Source organism: Artemia franciscana, chromosome 1 (assembly GCF_032884065.1).
Source record: "Artemia franciscana chromosome 1, ASM3288406v1, whole genome shotgun sequence".
NCBI lineage: Eukaryota > Metazoa > Arthropoda > Branchiopoda > Anostraca > Artemiidae > Artemia > Artemia franciscana.
In genome coordinates, this window is record NC_088863.1 from 52,136,980 (window position 1) to 52,153,573 (window position 16,594).

General features: G+C 35.0%; 1 protein-coding gene across 3 annotated transcripts in view; it reads right to left on the minus strand.

Moving 5' to 3' along the window:
* Positions 1 to 3,543, minus strand: part of LOC136031171 (ero1-like protein) — a 79,055-nt gene extending 75,512 nt beyond the window's left edge. Inside the window, exon 1 of one of the 3 annotated variants that reach the window (XM_065710546.1) lies at positions 3,395 to 3,543. The gene's annotated coding sequence lies outside the window, so the exon portion shown is untranslated. The other 2 variants (XM_065710551.1, XM_065710539.1) reach the window with 2 other exon arrangements.
* Between the last annotated feature and the right edge of the window lie 13,051 nt (positions 3,544 to 16,594).

Below are 16,594 nucleotides of genomic sequence, written 5' to 3' on the forward strand. Positions count from 1 at the left end.
AATTTTCTCAGGCTTGTAACTTTTGATGGGTAAGACTAAACTTGATGAAACTTATGTATTTAAAATTAGCATTAAAATACAATTCTTTTGATGTTACTATTGTTATCAAAATTCCATTTTTTAGAGTTTTGGTTACTATTGAGCCGGGTTGCTTCTTACTACAGTTTGTTACCATGAACTGTTTGATTGTCCAGGGTAAATTTTTGCTGGGATTGAATATTCCAGAGGTATTCTATGGGAATGGGGGGATAGGGTTCAGTAGAGATAGATTTCCTGGCACTAGGCTACTTAAAAAAAGATCAGAAATTAAATAAAAAAAATTGAACTCAAAGTAAGGAGCAACATTAAAACTTGAAACAAAGAGAAATTATTATAACTATGAGGTGGGTTGCCCCCTCCTCAATACTTTATTCTTTATACTAGAGGTTAAATTTTAGCCTTATTCTTTAAAAATGACTCCTGAAACACAATTGTCATTTAATTAGAACAATAAGAAACTTTTATTTTGAAGTTCTGAAGAACTTTGGCGTAAAGAGAAAGGTGTTGAGGAGAGGGAAATCCCCCTAAATAGGGCAAAAATTTCTGTCTTTTTATGGCACTTGGTATTAACCAAGTGACATATAGCAATTGCAAATTCTGTTCATCCCTGTTTTGCTACTTTAGGCACTTCGAGGTAAGCTAGGATGATGAAATTTAGCAGACATATCAGCGACCGGACCAGATTAAATTACAAATAGTCGTTTTTTCGATTTGACCATCTGGGGGGGGGGGAGTGGGGGCCAGTTACTTTGGAAAAATAGAAAAAATGAGGTATTTTTAACTTATGAATGGGTGATGAGATCTTAATGAAATTTGATGTTTGGAAGGATATCATATCTCAGAGCTCTTATTTTAAATCCTGACCAGATCTGTGACATTGGGGGAGTTGGAGGGAGGAACCTAAAATCTTAGAAAACGCTTACAGTGGAGGGATAAGGATGAAACTTGGTGGGAAAAATAAGCAGAAGTTCTAGATACGTGATTGACATAACCGGAAGGGATCTGCTCTGTTTTTTTTTTTTGGGGGGGGAGGGTTAATTCTGAAAAATTAGTAGAAATGAGATATTTTTAACTTACAAAAGAGTGATTGGATCTTAATGAAATCTCATATTTAGAACGATCTTGTAACTCAGATCTTTTGCTTTAAATCCTGACCAGATCCGGAGTCATAATGGAGGAGGTTGGGGGGGGGGACAGGAAATCTTGGAAAACACTTGAAGCAGAAAGATCAGGATGAAACTTAGTGGGAAGAATAAAAACAAGTCCAAGATACATGACTGACATAACCGGAACGGATCTGCTCTGGTGACATATGAGGCAGTTGGGGGGGGACCTAAAATCTTGGAAAATGCTTAGAGTGGAGGGATCAGGATGAAACTTGGTGGGAAAAATAAGTAGAAGTCCTAGATACATGATTGACATAACTGGAATGGATCCGCTCTATATAGGGGAGTTGGGGGGGGGTTAATTCTGAAAAAAATAGAAAAAATGAGTTATTTTTAACTCACAAAGGAGTGATTGTACCTTAATGAAATTCCATATTTAGAAGGACCTCGCAAGTCAGATCTCTCATTCTAAATCCCAACTGGATCCAGCATCATTTGGGGGGGGGGGGGAATCTTGGAAAATACTTAAAGCGGAGAGATTAGGATGAAACTTGGTAGGAGGAATAAAAACATGTCCAAGATACATGACTGACAGAACCAGACTGGTTCGGCCCTCTTTGATGGAGTTGGGGGGGAGGAAGTAATTTGGAAAAATTAGAAAAAATAAGGTATTTATAACTTACAAACAGGTGATTAGATCTTAACAAAATTTGATATTAGAAGGATATTGTGCTTTAGAGCTCTTATTTTAAATCCCAACCAGATCTGGTGACATTGGCAGGAGTTGGAGGGGGAAACCAAAATTCTTGGAAAGTGTGGAAATTGATGTGTCTTTATCTTACAAATAGGTGATAGGGTTCAGTGCTTTGGTGAGTTTGGTGCTTCTGGACATTAGGATGATGGAAATTGGTAGGCATGTCCAGGAGCTGCACAAATTGACTTGAAAAAGTCGTTTTCCCCAATTAGACCATCTGGGGGCTGAAGGGAGAGGAAAAAGTAGAAAAAACGAGGTATTTATAACTTATGAGTGGGCAATTGGATCTTAATGAATTTTGATATTTAGAAGGACCTTGTGACTCAGAGCTCTTATTTTAAATCCCAACTGGCATTAAGCCTCTGATTTTCCTTTTAATCAATCTATTGATTCTTAGAATTTTGCTAGAGCTCATACCATATGAGCTCTTGGCTTATCCAGCCTTGTCACAAGTGTCATATTGGCTCTTGTTTAATTTTGGATGCTGCTCTTTACTCTGAGTAGGAAAAACTATTTTCTTATATTAAATTTTGCCCAAATACAAAAGGTTTTACATGATACTCAGAGTTGTTCCTAGAATTGGTGATGCCCAGAGAAAAATTTATTACAGCATCCCCCTCCCAAATCAAATATAAGCAAAAACAGACAAGCCAAAGTGAAAGTTCTAATCAAAGTTCCCAATCTTTGAACTGTAGTCCTTTCTCCCCTAGCTGCAGTGCCTGAGATGGCTGACTTGGTTGCCTCCCCTAGAAACAGCTTTGTTGATGTTGGATAGGCTATTATAAAGTGCAAATTTCACTGTTCTTCTTTAGTTTGATAGCTCATATGTCCTAAGGAAATTGTTAGAGATGGGAGATGAACTGTTAAAACAAGACTATAACCATATGCAATCATGGATAACTAAAAATCTAGATACATCTCTCTTTATGTCTCAGCATGTCTCCTTCTTGAGACCTACTACTCCATACATTTGCAAATTTGATAGTTTCTATTAGCCCTATTTTTTTCTAAACCAATGTGCAAAGATCATAGGCCTATATTTTCTGACAAAAAATGATTTTAATGAAAACCTGAAAACTCTGATCTTACTTCTTCAGTCATTTATTTGCATACATCTGTCTTCATTCTAGCTGATCTTAATCAGTGGTCTAATCACTAAGTTAATAACTGTTCTATCTTGCAATGACTTCTATCACTTTTGGGATCATAAAACGGGCTTAAAGTATTTCGTGGAATACCAATTCTTCATTTGGCGGGGGGGTGGGGTACCACTAGGCCCTGCACTAATCTAGATTTATTTAAAAAAAAAATCGTTTGTGCCTACCTAATAAACAACATCCTCTTATGCTTAATATGGCACAACAAAATATTTGCAAGAATACGAACTTCAATAAGCCAAAGCTAGGTTCTGAAGATGATCAGGTCAGGTGAATCATTAATATATGATTACAATTAAACCTATTGTGATAAGGACTACGCTGATACTTAACGCTACCTTTACAAGTAAGTTCTTTCATGTATGAATGTAGCGAGAGTAGTATATATATTTTCTTATAACCAAAATGAAAATGACCCCGGATGTCTTAGAAACCTTCGAATTTATAATAGGTTAACTAATTTCTCTAATGTCTCTTTACTAAGCAAAAGTAAGTCGACAAAGTAGATGTATAGATGTCAGCATAGTCAAGACGCACGCTATTTTTGTCACGTACTAAAAAGACGGATGAAAAATTGCAAAAGTGAAGCCTTATGGATGCACAGTTACGCCATTTGGACGTTAATTTTTTTTTAGGAAGTGTCAGATGAAACTTTTAGAATTCACCCACTTTTTTAAAACAATTGGTTTTGAAAATTCATATCTTATGTGCATTTTGTTTTTTTAGACAGTTGGGCTTTGGCGCTTTTTAGCTTTTTTCGTTGTACTACCTTAAACCAGGCAGCTGGTAACTGATATCTGCACATATTATTTTTGCCATTTAAAAGCGTTACTTCAATTAATATTAGACAAATTTCTCAATTTAAATAGCTTGCTTGTATCAAATAAATTAAAAAACTAAATTTTTTGTCGATAGAACATTGATAACAGTAGATTTCAAACTAGCACGTTTTTCATGTAAATCTTATTAATTCAATGCTAGAATAAAGTGTTAAAAGCAAAGTTCAAAAGACCCTGAGATTTAAATTTGCGTGTTTAGTCTGTTTTATATGTGCCCCTAAGGGTTTGTGGTGAGATAGTCAGGAATAGAGAAAATTGTAAAAAAAAGAGTTTGGGGTTTAACTGGATTATGACTTCAGTTATAGTCAGAAGCCCAGGAAAATTTTGTACCTTATTTGCATAATTTAAGTAACATTCTATCCTTGCATCACTGATTAACGCTATGTTGACAAAGGCGATGCAGAGGCAGGGGCGGATCCATGATTTTCTTTAGGAGGGCGCATAATAGGTTGCTTGGATGAACTTGCGAACAAAGAAATACCCGCACTTTAAAGGGAACATCGACAATTATGTGCCATAGGTAGGTAGTGGAAATGGTCGTAAATTTAATCTAAAATGTGGTGAGGGTTAAAGCTCTAATAAATTCGTTGCAATTAAAATGGTATAAAAATATTGAACCAAAAAATATTAAGCTATAAAAACCATCCCGTCATAAAAATAAAATAAAATAAAACGCTATTCACCATCTCTAAAAAAACGATATTTAATATTTTCTGCATAATTTTTGGCCTTTGCACTTCATACCACTATAGTGAGTGAATTAAACTTATTATTGTCAAAAAAAAGATCTTAAACCATCTTTTGGGATAATGCACTCTTTGTGAGAATTTGTATTGGTCAAACAATTTAGCATGCCGCTTAAGTTTGTGGCATCGCTTAGTAACTGTGATAGTAATGAAGAGTAGGAAATGAGGATAAAGATACCACTTGTATATTCGTAAAAGATATCTTAAATATTAAATACTAGTTCTCTTAGGAATGTAACAAGAAAAACAGAACGAAGAGATAGAAATGCATAGAAGACATTCAAACGAGAGTTTTAAGTATAGGCAATAAAGCATTAACTAATCATTGTTTCTTTAATAGTGTTTTAATAAACAATGTCAACTTTGACGAAATCTAAAAAATTTACTTATCAAAATTTAAACTTTCATAACATCGTGGCGTATCTTTCAACGCCTAAAGTTCAATATATTTAGCTTAAATTATAGAATTCACACTTTTATAAGAAAAAGTATATTTCTCTATTTCCTCTCCTGCCATATGTATTCATTCCACGGTCGGTGTCTACTTAAATATTTCGGTAAATGTTTATAATGGCTAGTCTTCTCAGTTTAGAATCCTGTCAGTTTAGAGCTCTTTGTTAGTATATCCTCTTCTATTCATCCTAAAATATTCGAATAAACACACAAATCGTCAGAAAAATATGAACTCTAATAAGGATGTATGTAGGTATTTGCTTCAAACTAAGCATATGTGTCAAAATACTCCTTAAAAACAAAAAATTATGTGTTTGTTGTTTTTGTATTTAATAGGTATAGATTGGTGATTTAAATTCCCAGGTTCAATTTTAGTTTCAATTTTTTTAATCTTGCGATTTTCAGATATTCAATCCAAACGTTTAAATCTCGATAAGTCTGTTGAGCACAAAAATAAAATTTTGAAATTTTACTCAGATTTAGCATTAAGTAAGAGAATTGTCCTGTAAAAAAAAATTATTTATAAACAAATAATCGTGGAAATATGATTGGATCGCATAAGTATAAAAATCCTCAGCGGTATATATAACAGTTTAGACAATTTTATGGACAACTATATGCAACCCCTATACAAAACATAACCATATTTCGTGACTGGTTGGTATTGAGAAGGTGAGAAATTCTGAAGTAATATTGCAGTTGCATTCCGTTTCCATGGTTTACTCAAGTTGTGTGAATTTCCACTTTTTACCAACATTTTATTACTAAATGTTTAAAAAAAAAAATCGATGCCATTCCACTGAATCAATCTGAGAACTCAGAGACCCATCTATACCAGCTAGATAAAAAACATAGTTATTTGGCTTCTTTTATAACAATTTTTCGAAAATTTACTTTTTCTTAAATGATTACTTCGACCTTGGAAGGAGTATTTCGACTCATATACTTAGTTTTAAGTAAATGAACTTTTATTAAAGTTCTAAAGAGTTTGGCCTTTATTCACTGTTTAGGATGAACAGAGGAGGTGAAATGTCATATAATACAGAGCTTTAGTTAGATGAAAATAGGCAGTAAAGTGGCCACCATTTCCTCATCAAAATCCAAACTTAAATTAATAATTTTTGCACTTCTCATATATTTACTTTCTATCATACAAATCCCCTAAAAAAACAACAATGTTGTAAAACCACCCCGCTTCGCAAAAAGAGCAAACCCGAAAAATCAAAACAGACAGCCAAAAAAGATAATGATATCAATTTTTTCGCCTCAATGCTATAGCAAGACTCAAAAACAAATTTCTACAGTAAAAAGAAGTAAATATTTTACTTTTTATCTCCGTTGTGACAGCACAATCCTGAAATATCATTTCGACAGCCTAAAGTAGTTAGGATTCTAGATTTCCCTTCCTTGTTATTACAAAATGAAGATTTTCATCTCCCAGTTGGCGTTTGGGGTAATACGGACAGATTTTCTTGATAAACCTAAATTGAATTAGATACATTTTGGCAGTATGCGACATTAGTAAAATATAACAGAGACCGCACAAAGTAACTAAAACCTTAAACTTGTCTGCAATTAAATAAAAAAAAAACTAGGTTTTTTAACTGAAAGTAAGGAGCAACATTAAAACTTAAAACGAGCAGAAATTACTCCGTATATGAAAGGGACTGTTCCCTTTTCAACGCCCAGCTCTTTACGCTAAATTTTGACTTTTTCTCTCAATTCTACTTTATTAAACAGTAAAAAACTTTAGCGTAAAGAGGAGGGCGTTGAGAAGGGAACAGCTCCTTTCATACACGGAGTTATTTTTGTTCGTTTTAAGTTTTAATGTCGGTCCTCACTTTCAGTTAAAAAAACTAGTTTTTTTTTGTTTAATTTCTGAATGTTTTTGAATCAATGCATGTTTGATTTTGGCTCTCTGCACATAAATTATTAAAATGAAGTTTGCATATTAATTCTTTTTTTGGCTAAATGGCTTTCTCGTAGTTTTGATCAGACGATTTTGAGAAAAAAGGGGTGGGTGAGAGGCCTAGTTGCCCTCCAATTTTTTGGTTACTTGAAAAGGCAATTATAACTTTTAATTTTTAACGAACGCTTATATTAGTAAAAAGTATACATAACTTAAGAATTCACTTACGTAGTGAACTTTTATATTCTTATATTTTTGTTGTGTATATGAGGGGATTTATCCCTTTGCTAATACCTCACTCTTTACACTAAAGCTTAAATTTTGTCCCAACTTTTTTAGAATGACCCCTGAATCAGAAAGGCCGTAAAATAAATATTTGAAATTACGAAAAATATTTTAGCGTAAGGAGCGAGGTATTTAGCAGGAGTTGAACCCCTCATATGCGTAATAATCTCTGTTCGTTTTAAGTTTTAATGCTGCTCCTTATTTTCGGTTGAAAAAAACTTTTTCATATTTATATTTTCTTTGTTTTTTTTTTATAATAATGCTAGAAAATCCTGCCCCCCCTTCATTGAATTTCTCTTCTCCCATGACATATTCCTCTAAGGAAAGATCCTCCCACATAGCCCCTCCCCTCAACCCCCCCCCCCAAAAAAAAAAATAATCCCCCTGATAAACGTCTGTACACTTCCCAATAAGCATTACTGTATGTAAACACTGGTCAAAGTTTGTAACTTGCAGCCCCTTCCCTGGGGACTGTGGGGGAGTAATTCATCTCAAAGACACAGTTATTATGGTTTTCGATTATGCTGAACAAAGTGACTATCTCAAAATTTTGATCCGTTGACTTTGGGAGAAAAATGAGCGTGGGAGGGGGCCTAGGTGCCCTTCAATTGTTTTGGTCACTTAAAAAGGTCACTAGAACTTTCCATTTCAGTTAGAATGAGCCCTCTTGCAACATTTTAGGACCACTCGGTCGATACAATGACCCCTGAAAAAAAAACGCACCCGTGATCGGTCTTTGGGCAAAAAATACGAAGTTCCACATTTTTTTAAATAGGAGCTTGAAACTTTTACAGTAGTGTTCTCTGATACGCTGAATGCGATAGTGTGATATTCGTTAAGATTCTATGACTTTTAGGGGGTGTTACCCCCTATTTTCCAAAATAAGGCAAATTTTCTCAGGCTCGTTACTTTTGATGACAAAGACTAAATTTGATGAAACTTATATATTTGAAATCAGCATAATAATCCAATTCTTTTGACGTATCTTTTAGTATCGAAATTTCGTTTTTTTAGAGTTTCGTTTACAATTGAGCCGGGTCGCTCCCTACTCCTTGAGCCGGTCGTTACCACGAACTGTTTGAAAAGAAACAGTCTTATTAATTAAAAACTTATTAAAAACTCAACTATTAAAAATCAATAACAAAAAAATAATTGTAGTTCCCACCCAAACTAGAGCAAGCGGCCCCAACCACAAATCCACCACAAAGTCAGGCCCCCCCACCTGGATCCGCCACTGTGCAGAGGCAACCTAACTGCCTATAGGAGTCTAGCTCACGCATCCAAAGCTAACCACTGTTTTGCTTCAAGTGCGTTATTAGATGAGTTTTACGACGAGATGTTGCGCTTTAAATTGGAGGTATTGGGGATAATTTGATTAAGTGGTATATTAATGTTGTAATTTCTATACTTAATAATAATTATTTCGATATATCCGATCATTTTTTGCTCAAATTATTCAACTCTTCATTTGCCAAAGCTCTCTTACAAAAATTGCAATTAAACAGTATTTTACGCAATTTTTTTCTAAACATTGAACAATATAAAAACAAGCTTCGACGTAATGAATGGCTACCACAAAAATCTAGATTTGAAATTATACGGGCTCAGCCTCCGGATAAAGAAAAATAAACTGTGGCTATTTTTGGCTATTCAAAATCAGCGGTATTTCAATGTTTTTCCCTATAAATAATTGTTTGTGCCTTTGAATGATTAAACAAAAAAAGCAGGTTTTTCAACGGAAAGTAAGGATCAAGAATAAAACCTAAACGAATAGAAATTATTACGATATGGAGAGGATACCCCCTCCACAATACCTCACTCTTCACGCTAACGTTATTAAGAATGTTCAAAAGGCTATCTTATTCTAATTGAACGAACCTCGTGTTTCACTTTTCAAATAGTTCGTGATAACGAACTGTAAGTAAGAAGCGATCCGGCTCAATAATACCAGAACTTTAAAAAACGAAATCTTGCTACCGTTTAACAGAGGACATATGCTTCAAACAATATGGAACAGAGAAAATGTTAAACTGATAGTGTCTATAGTCATTTTCCTTGCCAGAAAAAGGTCAGGATTATGTGGACACAAAGACTTGGGAACCTTACAGATTAATTAAATAAAAAAAACAAGTTTTTTAAATGAAAGTAAGGAGCGACATTAAAACTTAAAACGAACAGAAATTACTCCGTATATGAAAGGGGCTTTTCCTTCTCAACGCCCCGCTCTTTACGCTAAAGTTTGACTCTTTCTCTTAACTCTACATTTTAAAACAGTAAAAAACTTTAGCGTAAAGAGCAGGGCGTTGAGAAGGAAAAGCCCCTTTCATATACGGAGTAATTTCTGTTCGTTTTAAGTTTTAATGTAGCTCCTTACTTTCATTTAAAAAACTTGTTTTTTTTACTTAATTTCTGAACGTTTTTGAATCAATGCAAGTTTTGATTTTGGCTCTCCGCAGATGAATAATTAAAACAAAATTTGTATATTTATTTGTTTTGGCTAAATGGCTTTCTCATAATTTTGATCGAATGATTTTGAGAAAAAAAGAGCGGGGGAGGAAGCCTAGTTGCCCTCCGATTTTTTGGTTAATTAAAAAGACAACTAAAACTTTTAATTTTTTACGAATCTTTTTATTTGTAAAAGATTTACGTAACTTATAAGTTAGCTTACGTAAAGAACTTTTGTATTATCATGTTTTTATTACATATATGAGGGTATTCGCCCCCTCGTCGGTACCTCGCTCTTTACACTAAAGCTTAAATTTTGTCCCAATTCATTAAGAATGACCCCTGAATCACAAAAGCCGTAGAATAAATAGTTGAAATTACTAAAAATGCTTTGGCGTAAAGAGCGTGATATTAGGAGGAGGTGAGCCCCTCATATGGGTAATAATTTCTGTTCGTTTTAAGTTTTAATGCTGCTGCTTACTTCCAGCTGAAAAAAACTTTTTCATTGTTTTTTTTTTTAAGTAATGCTAGTAAATCCTGCGCTCCCTTCATGGAAATTTTCTTCCCCCATGACAAATTCCTCGATGGAAAGTTCCCCCAGCATATTCCCCTCTTCTCAACCCCTGCCTCCGACCAAAAAATCCTCCTGAAAACGCCTGTACACTTCCCAATAACCATTACTATATGTAAGCACAGGTCAAAGTTTTGAACTTGTAACCCCTCCCACGGGGTCTGTGGGGGAGTAAGTCGTCCCCAAAAACATAGTTATAAGGTTTTTGACTACGCTGAATAAAATGGCTATCTCAGAATTTTGATCCGTTTACTTTGGGAAAATAATTAGCGTGGGAGGGGGCCTAGGTGCCCTCCAATTTTTTTGGTCACTTAAAAAGGGCACTAGAACTTTTCACTTCCGTTACAATGAGCCCTCTTGCAACATTCTAGGAAAACTGGGTCGATACGGTCACCCCTGGAAAAAAAACAAAAAACAAAAAAACAAATAAACAAATAAACACGCATCCGTGATCTGCCTTCTGGCAAAAAATATAAAATTCTATTACTTTTAGGGGGTGTTTCCCCCTATTTTCTGAAATAACGCAAATTTTCTCAGGCTCGTAACTTTTGATGGGTAAGACTAAACTTATATTTAAAATCAGCATTAAAATGCAATTCTTTTGATGTAGCTATTGGTACCAAAATTCCATTTTTTAGACTTTTGGTTACTATTGAGCCGGGTCGCTCCTTACTACAGTTCGTTACCATGAACTGTTTGATGAAACTACTCAAAAGGGAGCAGGCAACTTCAGATCATTATTAAGAATCCTGATTGAATTATCTGGATTATACTGCTTTGAAGGATCATCTGAAAAAAAATAACTTGAATAAGTTGACAATTTCAAAACAAGATCATTTTTTCGCTTAACAACATTATTTTGGAAAACACTGTGTAGAAAGTGAAAGATTCTTGGCATTTTTCTTGAGAGAAAAACCTGTTCTTATCAGAGGATAAAACAATATGTTTTCGTAAAAGTGATCATTAAAAAAAAATTCTAAAAAGTTGGAGAACTTATGAAGATAATTTCTTTATTTAGGACCAGAGTTATACTAAAGCCCCTGCGAACGCTTTTAAATAAGTCTAATAAAATTTAGTTTTGCTAATCTAATCCCTAAGTTTGGGGTGGGGATCTAAAAGGTAGTTGAAGACACTTTTCATATCTAAAGTAAGGGTTTTAGTAAAAGCCCAAGTTTAGCGGGACTTCAGTGTACCTGCATCCAACGTCGATTGCTATGATTCTTCGTAACGAAAAGCTTACTGTATATTTTTGGTTGGCAAAACATTTCTCCTTACACGATTTACATTGCAAATCTGGCTCTAGCACATGCCTTACGGCTGAACTAAAACCATAAAATTCATTTTGGCTGATCTTCTGTGTCTAAGAGCTACTAACCGTAAAATTCATATTTTGCTGTCTGCTTTTTTTTAAGGATTTTTTCTATTCCGTAGAAAGTGTACTCCAGGAGAAATTTCCTATTTGTCTTCAATATTCCGATGTAAGGAACTAAGGTCTATATTAGCTGTTTCTGTGCGGGGGGGGGGGATTGCAAAACTAAAAGCATTTTAACAATTAGGGTTAAGTGTTTCTTGGGGTTAAGCAATCATTAATTTAGTTTCGGCGCAGGAGTCCTTTTTACAGCCAAAACGGGAAGGTATATAGGTACGCATCTTTTCAAAAACTAACAAGAGCTAAGAGCTCATATGGCACTTGTGACGAGGAAAGAAGAGCTAAGAGCCAAGAGCTCATATGGTATGAGCTCTAACAAAATTCTATGAATCAATAGATTGATTTAAAAAGGAAAATAAGAGGCTTAATGCCGGTCAGGATTTAAAATAAGAGCTCTGAGTCACGATGTCCTACTAAATATTAAATTTCATTAAGATCCGAACACCTATTCGTAAGATAAAAATACCCCAATTTTCACGTTTTCCAAGAATTCCGGTTTCCCCCTCCAACTCCCCCCAATATCACAGGATCTGGTCGGAATTTAAAATTAGAGATTTAAAGCACAAAATCCTTCTAAATATCAAATTTCATTAAGATCTGGTCACCCTTTCGTAAGTTACAAATACCTCAATTTTCAAAATTACCCCCCCCCCCCCAAAAAAAAAAACTCCACCAAAGAGAGCAGATCCGGTCCGGTTATGTCAGTGACTTATCTTAAACAGGTTTCTATTCTTCCCATCCAGTTTCATCCTGATCTCACCGCTTTAAGTATTTTCTACGATTTCCGGTCCCCCCAACTGCCCCCCCCAATTACGCTTGATCCGGTTGAGATTTAAAATAGGAGATCTAGGTCACGAGGTCCTTCTAAATATGAAGTTTTATGAAGATCTGATCACTCTTTCAGAATTAATTTTTCAGAATTAACCCCCCCACCAATAGAGCGGATCCGTTCCAATTATGTAAATCACGTATGTAAGACTTCTGCTTATTTTTCCCACCAAGTTTCATCATGATCCCTCCAATCTAAGCGTTTTCCATGACTTTAGGTTCCCCCACCCCAAAATCCCCCCAATGTCACCAGATCCGGTCGGGATTTAAAATAAGAGCTTTGAGACACAATATCCTTCTAAATATCAAATTTCATTGAGATCCGATCACCCGTTCGTAAGTTAAAAATACCTCATTTTTTCTAATTTTTCAGAATTAACCCCCCCTCCCAACTACCCCAAAGAGAGCGGATCCTTTCCGGTTATGTCAATCATGTATCTAGGACTTGTGTTTATTTTTCCCACCAAATTTCATCCCGATCCCTCCACTCCAAGTGTTTTCCAAGTTTTAGATTTCCCCCTCCCAACTCCCCCCCCCCGATGTCACCAAATTCGGTCGGGATTTAAAATAAGAGCTCTAAGACCCGATATACTTCTAAATATCAAATTTCATTGAGATCCGATCACCCGTTTGTAAGTTAAAAATACCTCATTTTTTCTAATTTTTCAGAATTACCCCCCCCCCCCCGAACTACCCCAAAGAGAGCGGATCGATTCCGGTTATGTCAATCATGTATCTAGGACTTGTGCTTATTTTTCCCATCAAGTTTCATCCCAATCCCTCCACACTAAGTGTTTTCCAAGATTTTAGGTTTCCCCCTCCCAGCTCCCCCCAATGTCACCAGATCCGGTCGGGATTCAAATAATAGCTTTGAGACATGATATTCTTCCAAACATCAAATTTCATTGAGATCTGATCAACCGTTCGTAAGTTAAAAATACTTCAATTTTCTCTTTTTCCGAATTAACGGGCCCCCCACTCCCCCCCACATGGTCAAATCGGGAAAACGACTATTTCTAATTTAACCTGGTCGAGTCCCTGATATGCCGGCCAAATTTCATCGTCCTAGCTTACCTGGAAGTGCCTAAAGTAGCAAAACCGGGACCGACAGACCGACAGACAGACCGACAGAATTTGTGATTGCTATATGTCACTTGGTTAATACCAAGTGCCATAAAAATGGATGACTCTTGAAAAATGTATCTGGTATATAAGAATATTTTCTTATAAGTAGAAATTTGCTTATGTATCTTGTGTGAAAATGTTGCCATTTTTCTAATACATCTGACAACCACTGTTATTTATTTGTTTACCTTTCGTAGTAACATAAAACATTATTCAAATTACCCCTTATTTCAATGATTCAATTATTGAATCTAAGAAATTTATGTTTGATTGGTTTTTAGACCCAATAACACTTATTTGTAGATACGATACTAAAAATTATAGATGAGACTCAGTATATTTCTAAATATAAAATGAAATTTTAATCTGTGGCGAAATAGAGATCTCCAGTAATTATTTTTTATTTTTTATATTTTTTATTGGCTAATCTTATAGTTAATAGAAATGTTTAGATTGTAGATATCTTTTCTTTGATCCATCCTAATAGTTGGTGATAAGCAAGATTTGTAATGCTTTCTAATTGCCTGTTATAGATTTAGTATATATTTTGATTGTTACTTGTATATGAAAATTAACCTATGGGAACAATCTCATTCGTTAGTGCGTTTTCTATTATTGTTTTTTGTTAGAGTGGTTTAAGTCTTAAGATATTGACTTTAATTAAATTTTTGTCTATTTACGTAATATCGGGTTCAGTGTAACTCAAGGGCGCATCCAGGATTTTTTTTTTTTTTTTTTTAAGGGAGTAGGGTTACAAAAAACTCAAAAAATGCATCAAGACCTTTTTTACATGCATTTTTGTTTCGTTTTTACAGGTTGAGCAAAAATTTCACAGGGGCGAGTCAGACTTTGGAATCAGCAGGTGTAACTCATCTGTCGTTAAGAAGAAGGGTACAACTACGGAAAACGTCTTTATATCCGTTTTGCAAAAACCAAGTGGATATTTTCAGCTGATTTGCATATTGAGGAGGCTTTTCCTCCTCCTCACTCATAAACTCTTCCCTAACTGTGTAATTGCTTGCAGTCTGGAATATGAGGGTCTATATATTGGTATTATGTGATCAAAATTATTGCTTTTTTTCAACTAAGTCTTCTTTTTTGAAATAACTATCTTATCTTTTGTCAATAATAAAGACAGATTATTCTTATAGAAAAAATTGTTTTAGAAATTAGTTTTCGAAATCTTCTTTTTCTTCGCGGAACGCCCTATAACTTCTAATAATATAAACAGTGAGGATTTGACTTATAGATTGTGGAAGCTCATTCTTTTGTTGCTTGATTTTTAAACGGGTTGATTAGTGTATGCGAGAGGATGAGAAATTTGAGGAAAAGACTGTTTTCAAGCGAGTCCGCTGGGATTGGGGATAAAGCGAGGGAATCTATATATTTGGCAGATGTTTCCAGCCAATCGCTAAATTTGATCAAGAATAAAACCGATCTTTGAAAAGGTGTGTGTTTCCGGGTAGCCGAGTATCTTTCTTTTATCCTTATTATAATCATAAAAAGAAAAAAGAAGATAAAGAAAGAAAAAAGCTCTATGAGTCTACTATTCTTTAGGGGTCCCCCCGAGGCCACTCAGCATCTTCCTAGGTAGCGATAATGGAACGCCCTACAGATGTGTAGGGTACCTCCATAGGACGAAGGGGGACCTTGTCCCTGGGGGTCCATAAGAGAAACTGGGGCACCCTCACCCAGGGCTATAAATGCAGGCAGAAGAGGAAAAAGGCTCTTCAAATGTACGCTCAACAATGTCTAGTGGCATGTTCTCACGTCCCATGATTTACAAACCTTATTCCAGTAATGGGTTAGATTGCACTATGACGCAGAGCACCTTCGTGGAAGGATCCTCTATATTAGAACAACTATGGCAGGGCGCAAAATCCATATTTATGGATTAACTCCTCTGCAAAGGACTGCCTCAATCCTTTCGGGGTACCTGTAAGACTGGGGACCTTGCGGAAACACCTCTTCTGAAAAACATCTTCTTTGCTAATTTTTCTACTATGGATTATCTCGCCACAGTAGCATAATATTGGTAGGCATGAATATAGTGAGTATGCCCTAGTATCTTGTATTGATCCTGCCATTCTCGGTTTACATGACATAATAAGGTTTGCTGTCTTACCATCACGTGAAAACGATGTTAACTTATGGGCCATTTTATAACCAAACATCGTATTTGTTATAATTAGATTGTTATACCTACAAAAATGGTACTGGTAGCTCGGCATTACGTATGAAACAAAGAGGAAAAGAAAATGATAAATAGAAAGTAAAATCAAATAGCTGAGAAAAGTAATGTTATCCAGTGGTACAATATAAAGTGAAAATAAGCAGATATTTCGACAAAGACCTCGGCCAAGTTGTTCTCAGTGCTAAGAAAAAAAAATATAACCTTTTGAAGTAAACTTCACAAGAGACAAATGCACACTGAATCAAACAAAACAGATTAAATTGAAGACCATTTACCAATTGGATTGCGCAAGGATTCTTTGCTTAGCAGTAGATTTAGCTTGTTTAGACACTACCCTCGTTTCTCTTGGCTATTTCATCTTATTTTTCATTTACTATTTGTTTTCTTTTTTCCATACGTGATGTACAGCCAATGTGGCCTTAGAATGTATTTAAGTTCGTACATTATGCTTTTTCAATTGATTTTTGTGCTATACCCGTTCTGGTGCTGTAATAGCTGATCGTCAATAAAAATAATAGATCATGTTAAAGTGTCAATTGATTTTTTTTTTTCAATTTTCTATTGTATTTGACTAAAATTTTTGACGATTCATATTTCAGTCTAGATAAAAAGAAATTTTTCCATATTGTTTAATTTTCTTTGGAGTGCTAAGTTTTACAGGTTTTTGTCTTTAACAGCTGATGAGGTTTAAGCAAATGGAACTTTATGTAGATT